This window comes from Poecilia reticulata, linkage group LG20 (assembly GCF_000633615.1).
Source record: "Poecilia reticulata strain Guanapo linkage group LG20, Guppy_female_1.0+MT, whole genome shotgun sequence".
In the NCBI taxonomy this organism is placed as follows: domain Eukaryota; kingdom Metazoa; phylum Chordata; class Actinopteri; order Cyprinodontiformes; family Poeciliidae; genus Poecilia; species Poecilia reticulata.
In genome coordinates, this window is record NC_024350.1 from 170731 (window position 1) to 183967 (window position 13237).

Below are 13237 nucleotides of genomic sequence, written 5' to 3' on the forward strand. Positions count from 1 at the left end.
GTAAAGGTGGAGCCGATGGGTGACAACAGACACTAAGTCACGTTATTGCTTGGATTTTACGGCGCCACCTTAAGTCCCTGAACTTCACATTTTAACGGAARAAAAGMGCAACGCGACTTGGATGTAACGAGTAACGCGACACTTTTGTAGAAATGTAGTGAAGTAGAAAGTATGACGAACTAGATGTGAATAATGGCATAAAAACAAAGAATCCGATGCTGAACAGTGAAAAATCAACACATGATATGAAACACATGACGATTAGGAGGCGCAGAAGGTGATGAATGAATATTACTGGTGGTCAATAAACGATAAAATAAATCTAGCAACAGGAAATAAACTAAAGTGGACATAGCAATAAACCAAGAGAGGATAAAACTAATCTAATGAAGTGTACGGGAAAACATAATCGGTGCGACGATTCAAAACATCTACAATAATGATAGTAACATTAATAATAAAATAATAGTCAGTGCAAAGTAGCCTACAAATTTTTGGTGGGGGGCTGTGAGGGACCTGGATAAAGGCTAGGGGGGCGCTGGCCCGAAAAAGGTTGAGAAACACTGTGTTAGAGGGACCAATTAACCTGACAGTCATGTTTTTGGACTGTGGGAGGAAACCGGAGTACCCAGAGAGAACCCATCATGCACAGGGAGAACATGCAACTCCATGCAGAAAGACCGGGACCGGGAATCATTGCTACAAGGCAACAGTGCTACCAACTGCACCACTGTGCAGCTCGATGTGTTAACAAATAGAACAAATGCGTCCAAATCAACTAATAAATGTTTTATTGAAACTAAAGTGTAGTTGTGTTTGTATGAAAAAATAAATTGTGCATTAAAAGAGTTACCGACTTAAGAACGTGGCCATGGGTTTGGCCATCACACATCCCTAATCGGCATCATAAATGCTTATCCAAGCTTATTGCAATTCAAAGCACAATGTCTTCCACCAGGGTCCATGCGCCAAATAACTTTAATCCTTTTATGCCAGTGCTTCTCAGTTCCAGTTCTCAGTCCTGCTCTGCATGTTTTAGATGTGCCTCTATTCCAGAATAGCTGATCAAATGGTTGCATGACCTCTTCTGCAGCCATCAAGTACTGCAGAAGGCCGTTAATCACCCAGAGATTCAATCCAGGTGCCAATCCAGAAGGGAAAAACCTATGACATGCAGGGCAGGGGGATGTGAGGACCGGAACTGAGAAACACTGATTTACGCTAATAAACTATTTTTAATCGCTGCTTTTTTCCATCTGAGTCTCTCCAAATTGAAAAATGTTTTCATGTTTTTTCTTCTCTGATTAGTGGTGTACTATTGGATGAGTGACTTCAACCCGCCCACTCCATCAGGGCCTTTCAGTTTATCCAGAGGCGTTAAGAACCTGCAGCTCTTGCACTAAGTTTCTCAAAACTATGCCTAGTCTTGGAATTAGTGTTATTTGTGGAAAAAGTCTTGCTTGTTTCAAGCTTCGGACTAAAAACATTAAAAATAAGTTTGAATTTTTTAAAATATATTATCATGTTAAAAGAACCCAACACTTTAGGATGCCAAAACACCAATGTTGCTTTTGACAGTGAGGTGAATTTAATATCAACTGAGAGGTTGATAGTTTCAGATTTGCAGCTGCCCACATTTTCAAGCTAAATTCCCTGTAGGAGTCAAGGTGAGCCACCTTCCTCTTATTTCTGCCACTCGTGTTCTCTAGCCTAGGTGGCTTTAGCCATCTTCTCGTACTTATGTTATAAACTATGTTCTCTTTGTAAACTACTCATTTTCTAGCAATGTAATATTTAATTTAAACATTTAGTTTCTAAAAAAAAAGCAGTTTTAATTGGGGGAGGTAATACCCAGATCACAATACTTTCTTTCCTGAAAATCCACTTTTGGTCTCTTTAGAGACAGTGAGGGATTCCTTCAGCATGTGGTGAAAGGCAGAAATAAAAAGAGGGGGGTCAGGTTTATGCATTGTGATTATTCTTGACAGACACACGTCATGCTCCCAGGTTCCTGACAACGTCACGCCCTGGGTGAAATTAACGCCTAACTGCTTATCTAAAAGAACCTGGGATTTAATTAAAAATGACATTTCCCCAAAGACCTATGCTTCTGAAGCTGCCATGTTGAAATTAGCTGATGAGGGGCCCTCTCAGGGGAAAGAAAATAAGCAAACTGTCAAACGCTGAGCAAATCACTGCCGTTTATCAGTCCTGCTCACTGCTCAGGAAAACGCTGGCCTTGAATGCTGCATGGCACCCAGTGCACCATTGATATCAGTCATATTGTTCTTAACAAGAGGTGGGCTGGTGGGGTGGGTACACGCCTGCCAAATGTGATATGGAAACAAACAATAATCATGGTCTAAGTACAGAAATAGCTTGCTGAAATGAGCTCTTAAGTCACCACATAAACATTGTGTATCTAACAAAGAAATGCTTCATGGCTGGAACTTTCTGTTTATTCCAACAAGAGATGCCAAGAGAGTGAGTCCTCAACATTATATATACCAAGTGGTGGATGTAGCAATACCAAGTGATTACAACATCAGGAAAAAGGAGCATGAGAAACTGGAGAAATACCAGGGCCTCAGGGAGGAACTGGAAAGACCTGGAAGGTGAAGACCACAGTGGTGCCTGTGGTCATCGGGGCCCTCGGGGCAGTCACCCCCAGGAGTGAAAGTAGGGGGGTACGGCAGAGTACTGCATATCCCTAAAAGATTTAGAGAGGGGTACGCAGTACCTGCAAGAGTTGAGCAGCTGTCTGCTGTAAAAAATCAGCGGGTTCACTGTGCAGCCGCGACTGCGCCCACTAATTAGCCGTGACTGATCAGTTTTTCAGGAACAATCTAAAACACGACTTAATCAGTTAATAAATGACTTTTTTCCCATTTCATATTGTTTCTGAACTGCTCAGCAGGGGTGCAATATGTCGATGGCGGAAGGTTTTGAGTCGATCTCAGCATTAGGTGACAAACTGAACGCAGCCAGGAGGCTGAGACCAACACGTCCTCCTCTGACTCCTTATCAAAACGTTCATAACTTTATTAAGGAACAACAAAACGTGTTCAAATTAATGACCCAACAACAATAATAATCTAAATTATTATTGAGATTATTATTGCGATTATTATTGAAACAAGTTGCGCAACACCTTTTTTCAACAAGGTGTTGTGCAATTCTGAGCATTTCGGTTCCATGCCGAAATAACCAGCAGAGCAGGAATTTAAAATGAACTAATCAACCACCGCTGTGTTCATGAGAGGTTTATTAATATCGCAAAAATAAATATCAAGCCTGCAAACCTGATATTGTAACGAACTGAATTTTATATTTTAACGTAATATCGGGTCGGCTTGTGGAGCGCAGGAGGTTGCCATGGCAACGGATGTGCTTAAATGACAGAGAGAGACGGAGAGTAAAAAGGTGCGAGTGGTTTAGAGTTGATCACCTGTTCGGGTTGTTTTACCTTCGTTTACCTTTGCTGTGGCTCATCACAGCNATTAATAAACCTCTCATGAACACAGCGGTGGTTGATTAGTTCATTTTAAACTCCTGCTCTGCTCGTTATTTTGGTAATGGAACTGAAACGCACAGAATTGAGCAACACCATGTTGAAACAATAATTACTGAGATTATTATTGTTGTTGGGTCATTAATTTGAACATGTTTTGTTGATTATTTTGATGTTGTTCTTTCATAAAGTTACAAACGTTTTAAGCCAATCAGAGGAGGACGTGCTGGTCTCAGCCTCCTGGCTGCATTCAGTTTGTCACTTAATGCTGAGATCGACTCAAAACTGCGATCGTCATGTTGCACTGCTGCTCTAGCAAAACACGAAGAGTTCAGAAACAATATGAAATGAGAAAAACGGTATTCATTATCTGATTAAGTTGTGTTTTATATTGTTCTTGAAAAACTAATCAGTCACGGCTGCACAATGAATCCATTCATGTTTTACAGCAGGTAGCCGCTCCTCTCTCTTGCAGGTACTGCGTACCCTCGCTAAATCTTTTAGGGGTACACAGTACCCTGCCGTACCCCCTTATTTTCACCCATGCTTATATTTAAATACCGTAACGTTATTGGCACACAGGTAGAGAAGGAGCTCGGAGACTGTTTAGCCAATCAGGACATCATGACACCCCCATATGACCAGGGGTGCCATATGGGGGGAAAGTTAAGACAATTCCAAGGGCCCCTGACCGACGGGGCCCTCCAACAATTTTTTTATTTTTACAGAAATTGAAAAAAAATGGGGGTCTTGACAATTACAAAATAAATCATATAGTGTTTTTAAAATTGCTTTAGCAGTAAAAAATAAATGTCACCCCTCCCAGGCCAAAAAGCACACATCCATATTTTCACTAAACTCCCCCCTGGATCTGCATGAAATGGTGTCATTCCTGCTTAGCGCACTTGTATGACGGTGTTCAGTAGCAGCCAGTAGAAGGCAGTTCCTATGCTGCCAAGAAAAATTATAAAGTCAGGTTTTAAAAAAGTAGAGAAATAGAGAGAGAAAAAGACAAGTGTCACTTTGTAACAGTTTTTCTCCAAGAAAGGTGAGTAGACTGTGAGGTTGTCGACCATTTAGCATAGTTAGCTTAGTGACAGACTATGGTTTGCCTCCATTTCACCAGCATTTAATGAATGAAGGAAACAATTTAACAATATATTCATATATTTAACTTGTCCCTGTACCTCTTACCACACTTAACAACAGGTGAGTCAGTCAGCAGCAGCTCTAGCCTCGATACCAACATAACCCCTAGCCCATGTCCCAGTGAAAAAGGTGAGCAACACTGTGTTCAATGACAAGCTATTTAGCATCATTACAGGGAGTCTGTGGATTTTTCCTGTCTCTCTGACATGGTGATAACAAATACAGAGAAAACATATTTTTGTATTAATGTTCTGCCCCTTGAATGAAATGCAACTACATAACATTTTTTGAGAAGTCTGGATTGCTTGGATTGCACTTTGCAATATATACAATTGCAATACAATTGCCCACTGTTGCTGGTGGGGAGATACATTTCAATGAGCTAAAACTAATAAAAAATTAAGCAACTTGTTTGAATGCAGTATGTGGACTGATGCATGTAAAATTTGCGAGCACTAAATATTGTGCTGTATCAGTATTGGACCAATGAAAGTGACGCTTTTGATGGGTCTATTTGGGTCAAATAGACTCAAGAAACTGTAACAGCAGCTGCGAAGGGGGGCCCAATTTAAATTACATTTTTTGTCATGAGGCCCAAGATTCCTGGTGGCGCCCCTGCCTCCATCCTTCTCCGACTTCCACCACCAGTGTACGGACTTTGAAGGAAGACATCTGTGATGAACCGAGTTTAAAAAAAAAAGGAGTCACGGGATATATTAGAAAAATAGTTTTTTTTTTCCCCCCAAATATTTATAAATGACAAAAAGATCATCTGAGCTCATAAAAGAGGCCGAGAAACAAAACTGAACTCAGTCCTATCACCCCCTATCACCCCCCTCCCCCTTGTGCCTAGCGGAGGTTTTCATATTTAAATGAAGTTGCTGAGTGCCATGCAAATGCAAATCAACTGTTGAGCACCGCCTTTTGACTCTTATCCATTTTGTAGCTAATCCTTTTTAATTTCTGTTCACCATAAAGAAGTATGTTTGGAGAAAACAATCTATCTTATCCATTAAATATATATATTGCATGTGTGTTAGGAGCACTGAAAAACTTAGTTTTGGTTGAATTGATGATATAAAAGAANACAACAATATCCCTCAATGCCGAGGCATCTTCTGCTGTTTTGATTGAGCAAAGTAGGAGGGTATACCGCTCCAAGATGGCCGCCTTATTTCCTGCGCCGGAGCAGCCAATGCGGGGTCTACTCTTATATTATGTGTATGAGTGAAGCCATTCAGTTGAGTGTAACGATTTGTTAGAGGGGCGAGCTGCAGCCTAAGGAATAGCAGCTCGCTCTTATTTCTAATAAGAAGAAGTGAAGTGGAAGAACTGGAAGCTGCAGGATCTTCAGAACAAACAGGTCATGATGCTGGGCTACTGATTATCCCTCTGTCTGGACACAGGACCAATAGAACCAGTTTAAAAGCTAAAATGAATGGTTATATGTCAGACATAGAAAACTGGGTTGCACTCCATGCCATGATGTTCAGAATTTAAGTCTCATGTCATCTCAAGGTGTCAACATTGCAGCCAGTGGGCTGAAGAAATACAGCTTTATTTTGTAGCAATTCAAGAGCTAACCAGCTTATATCGCTTCGCAAAAAAATTAATCAGCACAGAAACTCCAAAGCACACAAAGAAGCTATATATATATATTTTTTTTTTTGTTTGTTTTTTTTTTTGTTTTGTTTTTGTTTTTTGTCGTAGTACCCCCAATAATTTTAAACTACTTTCACCCCTGCTTTCAACCAACCACCTTCTGCCAGCCAGTCTTTCAAACTAAGCAAAACAAAATAGTTAATGATCTTAAATAAACATAAGGTGTTTACTAAATGTGTGCACCCAAATTAGTAAACAACCTAATGCAATAACCACCACCAAAGAAAAAGTGAAATTCTAAATATATTATATGAAAACATTTCAATAAATACTAACACTGAGGAAAAGATGGAGGAACCTCCACACAGAGGTTCAGTGTTTGTAATATTGACTACAATAGTGGTATGATTGTTCGATCAGATGAAGTACGTGTTGCTATTGAGAAAATGCCATTAATAAAGTTTGGAGTCTTGACCAATTATCTGCAGATCACCTGAGGTATGCTAATCAAGGAGTTCGTGTGTTACTTTGTGCTTTACAGGTTGCCTAAATCATGGCATTTTACCTGACTCCATGTTATCAGTACTTTTAGTGCCAGAAGTAAAAGAAAAAACTGGGAAGATATCAAGTATTGATTATTACAGATCAATCACCTTGGCAAATATATTGTCTAAACTTTTGGAATATTTTTTGCACAGTAAAAAAAAAATCTGTAAAAAAACAGGAAAATGTCCTTGGTTTAATTTACCAGCTTTTATATGTTACATTTTAAACATAGAAAACTGTTAAATTACGGAAAAAAATCCGCTGGAAATTCGGTAAAAAAACTGAAAATATCCTGGCAAAAAGTTACCAGGACATTTTCTGATTTTTTTCGTCCAGAATTTCCATCAAAATATTTTCCATAATTTAACAGTTTATGTCAAATATACCAATATTTTGTTAACCCAAAACTGAAATTCTCTGTATTTTTACTGTCTTTTGTGATATATTCACACAGTTTTTTAAAAAACCTTGGACATTTCCAAATACTTTTGTCTTCCAAAACATTGAAGTCTGTATTCTATACCATGTATTAATTATAGTGTAAAATATATTAAAGTTAATGTATTTAATATATTCTTAGAATTTAGTTTTGTTTCAAAATTATGTTAAGTCCACAGGAAATGTAGTTGTAGAACACAAAACACTTAGTTTGAAAGTAGCTCATGCAAAATGATATAAAAATGAAACCATTCGACAAACAATTTGCAGCCTTTATTTTGCAATTTAAGACCATAAATTGACATCATCTAGTCTTTATAACTAACCTTTGTTATTATATATTAAGAGCTAAACATATTCTTGAGCTTTCTAATGTTCATCTTCTGTACATCTCACCTAATTTATTGCATTTTACTATACAAATTTCGACGTATAAATTAAATGTAAAGCAGTCTTGACTCTAGTCTTTGTAGTCAAACAATTTTGTTAATTACTATAAGATGGAAAATACAAAAAATTGCTTTGGAACAGGGCTGCACAGTGGCGCAGTTGGTAGAGCTGTTGCCTTGCAGCAAGAAGGTTCTGGGTTCGATTCCGGCCTAGGGTCTTTCTGCATGGAGTTTGCATGTTCTCCCTATGCATGGTGGGTTCTCTCCGGGTACTCCGGTTTCCTCCCACAGTCCAAAAACATGACTGTCAGGTTAATTGGCCTCTCTAAATTGTCCCTAGGTGTGAGTGTGTGTGTGCATGGTTGTGTGTCCTGTGTGTCTCTGTGTTGCCCTGCGACAGACTGGCGACCTGTCCAGGGTGACCCCGCCTCTCTCCCGGAACGTTAGCTGGAGAGGCAGCAGCAGCCCTCCCGACCCCACTAAGGGACAAGAGTGTAAGAAAATGGATGGATGGATGAATGCTTTGGAACATGAAAATCATAGTTGTAAACAGGACCAACATACTTTAAAATAATTGCTGAAAAATAAATGAAATACAGGTATAAATATTTAGTTAAAAATCCAATGCTGCATAAACAGCCTAATGCCAATGGCAGTGGAAGACACTGGATTCATGAGTGTGTGCTCTCATTACCTCTAGTCACTGTGAACATAAAACAAAACAGTCCATTTTATGTTTATATTCTGCAAAAAAAGGTTAATCCAACTTGTTAGGATTTGGGGATGGCTGGTTGGGGCGTCTCTAGTTTCTCCACCAGGAGGCATCCGGGGAACTCCTAGAGGGCGTGGACCTGCAGCTGCACACCTGCTGCCACTTACCATTGTTGGAGGAGTTTATCAGGGCGGAGCCACCGACACTTCGGTGCCAGAGTGTTAGCCTGTGATGGTAAATCATTGATAGCTCACCTCCGACCAACCTGTTCTCCTAGTAATCTCCTTCTGTGTTGCCTCTCGCTAGGTCGTCATTCCGTGAAGTCTTGAGTTCTTTGAATCTCCACGAACCTCGGCAGATCAACCAAGATCCTCGAGACCCCGCGGATCTTACCCGTTGGTGGCCACAATCTCTGAGACCAGCTCTCAGTTCTGTCAGTGGCAGATCCCTGGTCAAGCGGCTCCCTCCCGGCTCCCCATCTGGCATCTCCCTCCACTCACCTGTCCGCCCTCTAGAGAAGCTCATGCCCCTGTTCCAGCCTGCAGCTCCGGATCCTTGCAGTACACCTCTCCGTGCTCAGACGAAATCTTCAGCAAGTGGGTCTCTAACTGGACTGTAATTCCCACGACCTCTGAACGCCTCTAACCTGTACTATTTTCACCCAGAGATCCAGAACCACGATGACGAGCACCAGTTCCGGACCATTTTGTATATATCTTTTGTCTACACTGTATTTAATAAATCACCTTAATCTTACCTGTCTCCAGAGTGTGTTCTGCGCATGTGGGTTCGACAAATTAATCTCAACATGACAGAACACTCTGGCCAACATCAAACCCCAGCAGACGCGCTCCGAAGAAGCTTAGAGGAACAACATTCCCTCATTCAAAACCACGATGCTGCCTTATGAGAACTAAATAAACGCCAGATTGAGGCAAACAACCGTCTCGACGAAATCGCAAGCTTTTTACAGTCTTCCCGTCAGCAGGCTCCAGAACCTGTACAGGCTCCCACACCCAGTCCCAGTACCGCAGCAGGCGTAGTCCATTCCACGTCTTCAGAGTGTCGATCACCTAACCCAGAAAGATTCTCGGGTGACGTGAGTAAGTTCGGAGGATTTCTCTTCCAGTCCACCATATTATTTAATCACTCCCCGCACTGTTTCTCCCATGACGGAGTCAAGATCTCATTCATAATTTCCCACTTATCAGGCCAGGCATTAGATTGGGCAGAATCAAGGTTTTCTTCATCCACTACTTATGATTGCACCTTTGAGGAGTTTCTGAAAGAGTTTAAACAAGCATTTAACCAAGACTCGGACAAAACTTTAAATTCCCGAGATCTGCTAGAAATTAAACAGGGTCAGCGAACCGTAGCCGAGTTCGCCATTGACTTCTGCATCAAAGCGGCGGCGTCTGGGTGGAACCCTCCAGCACTCAAAAGTGCTTTCTACAACGCCCTCCAAGATGACTTGAAGGATTTACTAGCTACTTTAGATGAGCCGAAGACCCTCGAGGAGTTGAATAGTTTGGCTATCCGTTTGGATAACAGAACCCGCGCTCGGGCAAAAGATAAAAGAAATCCACCAGTGAGAGTGGCTGTGGAGGGCGTGTCACCTTACCGTCCTGCTGCTGTTCCTCTACCGGCGGCAGAAGCAGAGCCTATTCAGATAGGGCACACTCGCCTCTCCCCCGAAGAAAGGCAGAGACGAATAAATGCCGAACTCTGTTTGTATTGCGGCGCAGCGGGCTATTTCATCGCTTCCTGTCCAACAAAGGCAAAAGCCAGGGTCCGCTGGTAGATGCGAGGAAGCTGGCGGACCATCATATTAATGAAAAATCTCCTCATTTGCTATTACCTGTCACACTTTCTGTTCACGATCAGGCCATAACGCTTTCAGCTTTGGTTGATTCCGGCTGTGAGCGTAATTTAATGGATTCCAGCCTCGCACAACAATTGTCCATCGAAACTGTTCCTTTAAAGGTCCCCTTGAAGGTTTCGGCTCTGGACGGCAGAGCACTCCATCAGATAACCCACCAAACTGTTCCGCTGAATCTCCTGATATCAGGTAATCACCATGAAAAGATTTCATTTTTTACTTTTCCCGCAGCCAGTTCCGCAATCATCCTGGGCTTCGACTGGTTGGAATGTCATAATCCCCACATCGACTGGCCTGAACGACACATAATTTCCTGGTCCATTAACTGTCACTCGTCTTGTCTCCGCTCAGCCTTGCCACCAGGTCTGTCACCGGAGGGCCAGCAGGAGGCAGACCCACCAGATCTCTCAGCTATTCCGGTGGAGTATCACAATTTAGCTGCAGTTTTCAGTAAGGTAAAAGCACTGTCACTTCCTCTGCACCGGCCGTACGATTGTGCAATAGACCTGCCTAACAGTCGTTTATACAATATTTCTAGGATGGAGAGAGAAACCATGGAAAAATACATCAAGGAATCCCTTGATGCAGGGATAATCCGCACCTCGTCTTCTCCGTTAGGGGCGGGGGTTTTATTTGTTGAAAAGAAAGATGGATCTCTCAGACCATGCATTGATTACTGAGGTCTCAATCAAATAACCATTAAAAATAAATATCCATTACCCCTCCTTTCATCTGCGTTTGAGCCTGTTCAAGGAGCCACCATCTTCACTAAGCTGAATTTGAGAAATGCTTATCACCTCCTACGCATACGCGAGGGAGATGAGTGGAACACGGTATTTAAGACCCCATTAGGCCATTTCGAGTATTTAGTCATGCCTTTTGGTTTATCAAACGCCCCAGCTTGTTTTCAAGCCCTGATAAACGATATCCTGAGGGATTTTCTGAACATTTTCGTTTTGTCTACCTTGACGACATTCTHATTTACTCTAAAAGTCTTCCAGAACACCAGAAACATGTCCGCCTTGTTCTCCAGCAGTTACTGGAGAACCGGCTATTCGTCAAAGCTGAGAAATGTGAGTTTCATCAACCATCTGTTACATTTCTTGGTTATGTCTTAGAGGGCGGGCAGGTCAGGCCATCTGAGGATAAGATCAAAGCAGTTCTGGAATGGCCGGTTCCCGAAACCAGGAAACAGCTCCAAAGGTTCCTTGGGTTTGCAAATTTCTATAGGCGGTTTATCAGAAATTACAGTCAAACCGCCCTGCCGTTAACTGCTCTAACTTCACTCAAGACCACCTTCTCCTGGAGTCCTGAAGCAGATGTCGCCTTTTTGAAGCTAAAATCGTTGTTTGCTAATGCACCCACCCATCCTCGTCCAACCTGACCCCACCAAACAGTTTGTCCTAGAGGTGGACGCCTCAGATTCTGGTGTAGGAGCTGTTCTTTCACAGTTTTCTGACTCTGACCACAAGACTCATCCCTGTGCCTTTTACTCCCGCAGATTGTCTCCAGCTGAGAGAAACTATGATGTGGGAGACCGTGAGCTGGTTGCCATCAAACTGGCCCTTGAAGAGTGGAGACATTGGCTGGAGGGGACATCGCACCCTGTACTGGTTTGGACCGACCACAAAAATTTTGCCTATTTGAAAACTGCTAGGCGTCTAAACCCCCGACAGTCACGATGGTCATTATTTTTCTCCCGGTTTAACCTATCCATTTCTTATCGCCCTGGTTTCAGAAATACTAAACCGGATGCGCTTTCCCGGTTGTACTCTCCTGACAACTCTGACAGGTCTCCGGCCCCCATTCTGCCCCCCAATTGTTCCATTGCTTCGGTCACTTGGGAGGTTGAAGATCTCATAAGACAAGCCCAATTATCTGAACCCGACCCTGGTACCGGTCCTCCCGACAAGGTTTATGTACCCACTTCTGTCAGACCCAGGCTCATCAATTGGATGCACTCCACCAAGTTCTCTACCCACCCAGGAGTCAGTAGAACTATTTCGCTCATATCCCATCGATTCTGGTGGCCGTCGAGCTACAAGGACATTAAGGAGTATGTGTTAGCCTGCTCCGTCTCTGCTCGTAATAAACCATCCCATCAACTTCCGTCTGGCCAACTCAAACCGCTTTCTACACCTAAACGACCCTGGTCTCACGTTGCTCTGGATTTTGTTACAGGACTACTTGTCTCGGGGGGTATGTCCACTATCCTCACAGTTATTGACTGGTTCTCCAAAGCTTGCCATCTGATCTCTTTAAAGAAACTTCCTTCTGCCCTTCAGACAGCTCAGCTCCTGGTCAAGCACGTCTTTCGACTACATGGCATCCCGCAGGAGATACTGTCTGACCGGGGACCTCAATTCATAGCGCGGGTATGGAAACATTTTTGTGCAGCCTTAGGGGCTAAAGTGTGCTTGTCCTCTGGTTATCATCCACAGTCTAATGGCCAAACCGAACGCATGAACCAGGAGCTGGAAGCCATGCTCAGATGCCTCAAGTCGACCAACCCTTCCGATTGGAACAAGTACCTTTCATGGGCTGAGTATGCTCACAATTCGCATGTCTCCTCTGCTACTGGTCTCTCGCCATTTGAAATCTCGTTAGGTTACCAACCTCCGTTGTTTCCTTCAGAGGAGAAGATCACTGCGGTTACCTCTGTGCAACACCACATCCGTCGCTGCAGGGCCGTCTGGAAGACTGCGGTGTCCGCCCTTAATAGCACCCAGGAACAGAACCGGTGATTCGCTGACCGTAGAAGGAAACCTGCACCTGTCTTTACTCCCGGTCAACAGGTTTGGCTCTCGACCAAGGATATACCGTTGAAATCCATGTCTAAGAACCTCTCCCCCCGTTTTATTGGGCCATACAAAGTGGAATCTGTTATCAGTCCATCAGCGGTCCGGTTGCATCTACCCCCCTCACTCAGAGTTCATCCAACCTTTCATGTTTCCCAAATCAAGCCCGTTGTTTCCAGTTCCTTGTGCCCACCACCGGAACCCCCTCCTCCC